The 7,922-nt window shown below is 37.9% G+C and overlaps 1 non-coding gene across 1 annotated transcript; it reads right to left on the minus strand.

Annotated features, from left to right (window-relative positions):
• Positions 1–922: 922 nt before the first annotated feature.
• LOC133820755 (small nucleolar RNA R71) lies at positions 923–1,029 on the minus strand. The gene has a single exon (XR_009887155.1). It is a non-coding gene; the product is annotated as a small nucleolar RNA R71 (small nucleolar RNA).
• Positions 1,030–7,922: the final 6,893 nt, after the last annotated feature.

The raw sequence follows: 7,922 nt of genomic DNA on the forward strand, positions 1-7,922 counted from the left end.
TCCCAGGTTTTTTTAGTATTGGTTTTTAATTAGTTGATTCATTGTTTTGTTTACAGTCATTTACATTATGTTCATAATTTAGAATATTCATTTTAATTTTAATTATTCATTTAAGTTAAATTCACCAAATAGAAAGTTAAAGAACAATTAGTGGTATTTGGAAAACAGTCTTCGTGGGATCGATACTCTACTTATCATATATTACTTGAATTGACCACGTATACTTGCGTGCTAATTTTCACAGATCAAGTTTTTGGCGCCGTTGTCGGGAACTTAATTTTCAATATCATAGTTAATTGTTGTTTGTTCTAATTTGGTTGTTTTATTTTATTTCTGTTTAACATTTATTTGGATCTAGGTTCTATTGTATTTCAGGAATTGTTGGTATATGCAAAGAAATAGACAAAAGGAGATTATACCAATAGATCTGGAAATTGAGAAAACGTGCAGACAGAACCGAAAAATAAAGAGGAGATTGGAGTTTTCCATGGCTGACAATTTGGGAAACGGTGCTAATAATAATAATGTTGTAGAAGTTCCAAAGGAACAAGGACCAAGAACTTTGAGAGACTATGTACTTCCTACTGTTACAAGAGTACATTCATGCATCAGACCTTCAACCATCGCTGCAAATAATTTTGAGATTAAACCAGCAATTCTTCAAATGGTCCAATCAACTGTTCAGTTTGGAGGTATGCCAACGGAGGATCCCAATTTACACATAGCTAATTTTCTGGAGTTATGTGCTACGTTCAAGATGAATGGGGTGAGCGATGATGCTATAAGATTGAGACTATTCCCATTTTCACTGAGGGATAGGGCGAAGAGTTGGTTAATATCCTTACAGGCGAATTCTATCACTACATGGGAGGAGTTAGCTCAGAAGTTCCTTGCCAAGTTCTTTCCTCCAGCGAAGGATGCAAAACTTAGGGGAGAGATCAATAATTTTTATTAGATGGAAGGGGAGTTACTGTATGATTCTTGGGAATGATTTAAGGAGTTTTTAAGGAAGTGTCCACATCATGGTATAGAAAAGTGGATGTTGGTGCATAATTTTTACAATGGGTTGAATGGAACAACAAGAACAATCATAGATGTTGCGGCGGGATGAGCTTTTATGAGTAAGAGTGCTAATGAGGCTTATGAGCTATTAGAAGAGATGACGATGAATAATTATCAATGGCCAACTGAAAGGGGACAACCAAAGAAGGTGGCTAGAATGATGGAATTGGACGCTATATCAATGCTTACAGCTTAAGTAGCAGCCTTGACAAAGCAACTACAAAAGACTACACTCCCATCTCAAGCTATGCAAGTTCAAAACCTATGTGAATTGTGTGGTACAACCCATCCACCCAACCAATTCCATGTTCTAGATATGAATAACATGCCTATGGAAGAAGTTCAAGCTATAGGGAATTACCAGAGACAACACAATAATCCCAATTCCATGACCTACAACCCAGGTTGGAAGAACCACCCTAATTTTTCATGGTCCAATAATCAAAACACTCAACAACCTTACCCCCCACCTCAGCCACAATATCAACCTTCTCAAAATAAACTACCATATCAACAACAGCATGCATACCAACAACCTCCACTTGGATATTATTAACCACAAAATAGACCACCACACCAAATGCCAATGAAACCAGCAGAGCCCCAACCTGATGCACTTAACCAATTTATGATTGAAACCAGGGCATCCATAAGGAGTTTGGAGACTCAAATAGGACATTTGGCTACTTTAATGTCTAATAGAGCTCAAGGAAATTTTCCTAGCACTACAGAAGTTAATCCTAATTAACAGTGTCAAGCTATTACTTTGAGGAGTGGAACACAGTATGAAGAGCCAAATAAGAATCAGTCAGAAGAAGAAGGTCAGAAGGTAAATACACAAGGCATAGAAGAAGAGAAGTCTAATGAAGAAAAGGTTACAGAAGACCTTGACAAGAAAGAAGTGGTACCACCTATGAGCATTGACCATCATGTTAGAATTCCATATCCACAAAGGCTTCGTAAGCATAATCTGGATAAGCAGTTTGTAAAGTTTTTAGAGGTGTTCAAGAAGCTACATATTAATATACCATTCGCAGAAGCATTAGAACAAATGCCCAACTATGTGAAGTTCATGAAGGAGATTCTGTCTAACAAGAGAAAGATGGGTGATTATGAGACAATAGCGTTAACAGAAGAGTGTAGTGCTATATTGTAAAGTAAACTTCCTCAAAAGTTAAGAGATCCTGGTAGTTTTACTATTCCATGCACGATTGGGGAGTTTGAATGTAAGCATGCATTTTGTGATTTTGGGGCAAGTATTAATTTGATGCATTTTTTGATATTTCGTAGACTTGGTTTGGGTGAAGCTAGGCCAACCACAGTAACATTGCAGTTGGTTGATAGATCTATGAAGTATCCACGTGGTATTATAGAAGATGTGTTGGTGAAGGTGGATAAATTTATATTTCCAGCTAATTTTATAGTTCTTGATATGGAGGATGAGAATGTTCCAATTATTTTGGGGAGGCTATTTTTAGCAACTGGGCAAGCATTGATAGATGTGAAAAAAGGAGATTTAAGGCTAAGAGTACAAGGGGAAGAAGTAGTATTTAATGTGTTCAAGGCTATGAGTTATCCTAAAGAAAGTGACAATTGTTTCTCAGTTGATGTGGTAGAAGAAGTGGTAGAGAGAAGGAAGTTAATTGAAGATCCTCTTGAAATTAGTCTTACAGATGATGATGTAGATGGTGAGGATAATGAAGAGGCATTGAGTTATTTGAAGTGGATATAATCATATGGGTCATGGAAGCATAAAAAGTTTGAAGAATTGGGCGAGGGACCGGAAAGACCATTACCATCAATTTTGAAGCCACCTGTGTTAGAATTGAAGGCTTTACCGGAACATCTACGCTATGCGTATCTTGGGGAGAAAGAGACTCTTCCAGTCATAGTTTCATCATCTCTTTCGGGAGTAGAGGAGGAGAAGTTGTTGAGGGTATTAAGGGCTCATAAAACTGCCATAGGTTGGACTCTTGCTGATATAAGAGGAATAAGCCCATCGACAATTATGCATAGAATTTTGATGGAAGAAGATGCTAGACCAACTATTGATGCTCAACAAAGACTTAATCCAACAATGAAAGAAGTGGTGAGGAAAGAGGTCTTGAAATGAATAGATGCTGGAGTGATTTATCCTGTTTCTGATAGTACTTGGGTAAGTCTAGTACAAGTAGTACCTAAAAAGGGTGGCATGACTGTGGTGAAGAATGAGAGTAATGAATTGATTCCAACAAGGATTATGATGGGTTGGAGGATATGTATATATTACTGGAGGTTGAATAAGGCAACTAGGAAAGATCATTTTCCTTTGCCTTTTATTGATCAGATGTTGGATAGGTTGGCGGGGCATAACTACTGTTGTTTTCTAGATGGGTACTCAGGTTATCATCAGATTGTAATTGCACCAGAGGATCAAGAGAAGACAACTTTTATATGTCCTTATGGTACTTTTGCTTTTAGAAGGGTGCCATTTGGGCTATGCAATGCACCAGCTACATTTCAACAGTGTATGATGGCGATATTCTCTGACATGGTTGAGAAAGGGATTGAGATTTTTATGGATGATTTCTCGGTTTATGGGTCTTCGTTTGACAATTGCTTGACTACTTTGGAGTTGGTTTTGAGGAGATGTGAAGAGTCACATTTAGTACTTAATTGGGAGAAGTGCCACTTTATGGTGAATGAAGGAATTGTATTGGGGCACAATATTTCTAAGAAAGGCATTGAGGTGGACCGAGCTAAGATTTCTACAATTGAGAATTTACCACCTCCAGTTTCATTTAAGGGAGTGAGAAGTTTCCTTGGTCATGCAGGGTTTTATAGAAGGTTTATTAAGGATTTTTCTAAGGTTTCAAAGCCTTTGTCTACTTTGTTGATGAATGAAGTTCCTTTTGATTTTGATGAAAATTGTCACTAAGCTTTTAAGATACTTAAGGATAAATTGATTTCGGCACCTATAGTTGTAGCACCTCAATGGGATTTGCCATTTGAATTGATGTGCGATGCTAGTGACTTTGCGGTTGGGGCAGTGTTGGGAACGATTTATTATGCAAGTTGTACCTTGAATGATGTTCAAATTAATTATGCAACTACGGAGAAGGGGTTGTTGGCCATAGTGTTTGCCTTTGATAAGTTTAGGCCATACTTGATTGGGAATAAGGTGGTTGTTTACACAGATCATTCTGCGATAAAATAGCTTATGACCAAGAAATATTCCAAGCCTCGTCTTATTCGGTGGATTTTGTTGTTACAAGAATTTGATGTGGAAATTAAAGATAAGAAGGGCACAGAGAATTTGGTGGCTGATCACTTGCCTATATTGGAGGTTTATGAGGATTCTCTTGATAAAGAAGTTCATATTAGTGATGCTTTTCCTGATGAGCAGTTGTTTGAAGTAAAGTGTTTGTAAAGATGTTCCATGGTTTGTAGACTATGCTAATTTTTGGCTGTAAAGGTTATACCTCCTGAGATGACAAGGCAACAATTGAAGAAATTCTATTCGGAGGTGAAGCACTATTACTGGGAGGAGCCTATTCTGTATAAACATTGTCCTGATCAAGTTATTAGAATATGTGTGCCAGAAGAGGAGATGTTGTCAATCTTGGCTCACTGTCATACTTTGCATTGCGGCGGTCATTTCGGAGGATCAAGAACAGCAGCGAAAGTTTTGCAGAGTGGGTTTTACTGGCCTACATTATTTAAAGATGCTAATGCCTTTTTCAAAAGTTATGATCGTTGTCAATGGACTAAGAATATATCAAGAAGATATCAAATGCCAATGACAGGTATTTTGGAAGTCGAGTGGTTTGACGTATGGGGAATAGACTTTATGGGACCTTTTCCGTCATCGTATAATAACAAGTACATTCTGCTTGCGGTGGACTATGTCTCTAAATAGGTAGAAGCTGGAGCCACTCCTACTTGTGATGGGAAGGAGGTACTTAGATTCCTTCACAAAAATATCTTCACTCGGTTTGGTACCCCCAAGAGCAATTATTAGTGATAGGGGGAGTCATTTTTGCAACAAGTCTTTCACTCCTATCTGTGCTCGTTACGGTGTTCATCATCGAAAGGCATTGTTTTATCATCCACTTGCAAATGGTCAAGCCGAAGTGTCAAATAGGGAGATTAAAGGTATATTGGAAAAGACTGTAAATATGTCAATGAAGGAATGGTCGAAGAAGCTCGATGATTCACTTTGGGCTTATCGCACTGCATTTAAAACTCCAATTGGTATGTCACCATATCGATTGGTGTTTGGTAAGGGATGTCATTTATCGGTGGAACTGGAGCATAGAGCTTAGTGGGCTGTGAAAAAGTTAAATCTTGACCTCTTTATGGCAGGATAAAATAGGCTTATGGAGTTAAACGAGCTTGATGAATTCTGAAATGAAGCTTATGAGAATGCGAGGATTTATAAAGATAAGTTGAAGGCCTTTCATGATAAGCGGATACTAAGGAAGGATTTTCAACCAAGAGATAAAGTGATGCTATTTAATTCAAGACTTAAGCTCTTTCCTGGTAAATTGAAGTCGAGATGGTCAGGACCGTACACGGTAGTTGCTTCACTTCCTTATGGAGCAGTGCAAGTTCATAGTGAGAAGATGGGACATTTTAAGGTGAATGGTCAAAGATTGAAGCATTATTTGGAAGGCCCGGTGGAAAAATGCAAGTCCGAGGTGATTTTGGAACTAATCTGAATTGAATACAAACAAGAGTCTGGCTAAAAGACGTTAAAGACAGTGCTCTTAGGAGGCATTCCTAAGTTTATTTTTATTTCTTTTGTATTTTAAGTTTATGTTATTTGTTTTTGTTTGGTTTGGAACAATGTTTAGGGAATTTGTTTTAGTGATTATTTTTAGTTTTAATTAGAACAATTTTGATGTATTGTATGAACCGTAAAAAACGTGAAGAAAAAAAACGTAAGAGTTTACAAGAAAAGGGTTAGAAAAATGTTATTTTTGAGGCAATAGCGCTATAGCGCTATGAAGGGGGCGCTACGGCGCTAATCTCATAATCAAAAAGGCGTGTTGAAACGGTTACCAGCGCTATGAAAAGGTGCTACGGCGCTATTCTCATATTAAAAAGGGTATTTTACTCGGCCAAGCAATGCTATAGCGCTGATTTAGTGGCGCTATGGCGCTATACCCAGAACCAATTTGCCCAGAAACCCCTAGTAGCGCTACATCGCTAGACATGTAGCGCTATAACGCTCTTACCCAGATTTTTTTTAAAAAAAGGTTGAGTTTCGAATTTCTTTCCACAAACCCTCATTTTCTCTTCTCTCTTCTGTTTTCTCTCTCTCCCAACACCCAAAACCTCCATAGATCCTCCATTACAACTTCTTTCCAGAAAATCTCATCCTCTCTTCCACTTATCTTCTTCATTTTCTCTTCTATCTCAGCCCTTTTGTCCATTGATCAAATTCTTCCCTCTAAAATCAATTTCAATTTCAAAATTCCATTTGAGCCCTAAAAATTCAGAGTTTCAAATTTCTTGGAGAAGGTTAAAAAATTTCAAGGGGCTTTACTCAATAAAGCACAAGGGAGACCATTTCAAGGGCTAGTAAGTGTTTTCAATCCCTTATATTCCAAGATTTTGGCTGCATTTAGGGTGGGGTACATTTGTGTTTGCTTTTGGTGGAATTTGGTTTTTGTTGCTGTGATTTGGAGAATTTGGGGTATTGTGTTTTGTGAAATTGAATTTATAGGGTGGTTGTGAAGAAGGAAAGTAGTTAATTTTAAGGGAGGTTCTGTCAAAAAAATTCTGGGTTAGTGTTGTTGCGAGTGTAGACTATGGCTCCTAAAAGTAGAGCGGGAAGGTCTAAGGATAAGGGAAAAGGCCAAGCTTCTGCTTCCCAACAAAGGGATGATAGCTCGGAATAGGAGTATGATGAAACTAGGTTTATAAATTTTCAAGCTCAAGAGCGGTATGAAAAGTTTGTGCGAAAAACCTTGATTCCGGAAAGAGAAGTAGAATATCAATCTGACCCTTTTGATCATCAGGTTTTTGAAATAGTTAGAGCTAATCTCGCAGCTCGAAAGTGGGACAATTTTGTTACAAAACTGGCGCAGGCAAATGTACCATTGGTTTATGAGTTCTATGCAATTTAAGAGCTAAACACAATGATAAAGTTTTTGTTAGAGGTAAGCGAGTCCCTTTCACTGCTGAATCCATTAATAGGGTTTTCAATGTCCCGCATATAAAAGAGCAAGAGGAGGAATATACAAGATTTTGGAAGGGATATATAGATTATAATGCTGTGGTTGAAAAGTTATGCTTTGAAGGTGCTCCTTGGAATTTATCTGGATCTTTACCTAAGAGTATCGCGTCATGTCAATTGAATATTGAGGCCAGATTTTGGGCTTTCTTTGTATGTGCTCGGTTCATGCCAGTAAGTCATGTGTCTGACATGACTAAGGATCGAGTACTTGTGATGTATGCATTGATGACAGGGATGACTATTAATATGGGTTCGTGGATTAAAGAAAATATAGAGTTCATTGAAAAAGGCCATATCATTGAAGGTTTGGGCCATGGATCTATCATCACAATGTTATGTTATAAGGCTGGAGTTCCTGAGTTAGTTACTGATATTTATCAGTCATTGCAACAACCTTTGTCGATTACTTTGATGAAGGATTATCCCGAACCTGCTCTATATGTGCCACAGGCTAGGAAAAAGGGTAAATGTCGTGTGGAAACGGAGGTGGAAGAAAAGGTTGATCCGGTGTTGCTGGGGGGTAGTAGTGACCATAGCATGAAGAACGTCAGTGATAAGTTGGATTATCTTATCCAACAAAATCAATATATGGTTCAGCAGCAGCACATGATGAATCAATACATGGGCCAACTGTACG

Source organism: Humulus lupulus, chromosome 2, assembly GCF_963169125.1.
Source record: "Humulus lupulus chromosome 2, drHumLupu1.1, whole genome shotgun sequence".
NCBI classification, from domain to species: Eukaryota; Viridiplantae; Streptophyta; class Magnoliopsida; order Rosales; family Cannabaceae; genus Humulus; species Humulus lupulus.